Source organism: Phalaenopsis equestris, unplaced genomic scaffold (assembly GCF_001263595.1).
Source record: "Phalaenopsis equestris unplaced genomic scaffold, ASM126359v1 Scaffold000591, whole genome shotgun sequence".
Lineage (NCBI taxonomy): Eukaryota > Viridiplantae > Streptophyta > Magnoliopsida > Asparagales > Orchidaceae > Phalaenopsis > Phalaenopsis equestris.
In genome coordinates, this window is record NW_018165031.1 from 48,176 (window position 1) to 49,675 (window position 1,500).

A 1,500-nucleotide genomic window follows, 5' to 3' on the forward strand; every position below is an offset into this window, starting at 1 on the left:
TCAGTAACCAAGCATAGGATTAGTCAATGTTCTTTATGCCTGGACCAAAGGGTAAAGAATAGGATTGCTTCTATTTGACACATACAATATTTAATGCATCTCATTCCTTTACATTATCCAATTCATTACATAAGAATAGTAGTTTTTAATATCTCAAAATTCTCCAAACTAATTCATCCAAAAAGGATTATATTTAGAATTAATATTTAGATTTAGTTATAGTTACTATCTTTACATTTAACACTTGCCTTTAAGAGTAGTTGCTAGATAAAACATCATTTTAATCGACATTCCAAACTAAGGAATAATTGTAATAGATCAGAATTTGACTAAGGACCTCTTACCTCGCTTCCCTATGGGATCGATAACGGGTCTCCACTAGAGCCCTGTATTACTTGAGCGATACGTATACTTGCGTTTGAAATTATGACTTTATAAAATCATTCATTCTTGCATATTAAAAGTTGCATCAAGTTTTTGGCGTCATTGCCGGGGGTTTAAATCTTCTAGTAATGGTGTCAAATTCTTGTATTTTTAAGCATATATAAAGTCGCTGTCAATAGTCCTCTCACTGCTGAGTCTGGAAGCAAGCTACGTTCGGACAACGTACGTGATATATGAAAAGATCACTTTTTTGTGTGCTTGTACAATGGATAAGGCCGGATTTTGGAGGGGTGCATAAGCAACTCTTGGGAAAACTCATCCACATCTTTAAAAAGAAGATTTTGGCCGAAAATAGAGGAGTTCTGGAGGTTAGATAGGTTTCATTAGTGTGTAGAGAGCTTGCTAGAGCGTGTAACTGTGAGGAATTCTTCGAGAAATTCTAAGGGTGGAGGGAAAGTGAGAGATTTCTTCCTCCTTGCTACTTCGAAGAGGAATTCCGTGTGCTGTAAAGAAAGGAAGAGATTCAGAGGAACTTCAAGGAGTGTTGTTAAGGAGAAATTTAGAGATAAGTTATTTACTTGTTATAGTTTGTATGGCTTTAATTTCATATATAAATTCTGAGTTTTGTTGTGCTTTCCCCATGAGTTATTAGTAGTTTTCTCTGTCTTTCTCCTTGTCTCGAGATTTGTGAAATGGTGATTTGAATTGACGAAGCCATGAAAATGTTTAAGAAATTGTGATGATCTTTTCACTTCAATCTTTAATTTACTTTCAATCTGGCCAATTGATTTGTTAAAATATGTTGAGTTTTACACTTAAAGTGAAGATTACATCCAAGATTCAGGAAGGTCAAAGCCCTTAGAAGTTGGGTGCAAATAAATACGGAAATATTACTATCGGGCGTAGAATTGGAAATCTTAGATTGACTGAATAAAATCCCCAATTCAGTTCTATCGCTTGGGTGTTGATGTGTAGATGTTAGCCCTCAGGTGAGGGGAACGTGGGAGCTCCGAAGTGAGAGCCGGTATCCTTCCAGCCTAGCCGCAGAATCAGTAACCAAGCATAGGATTAGTCAATGTTCTTTATGCCTGGACCAAAGGGTAAAAAATAGGTATG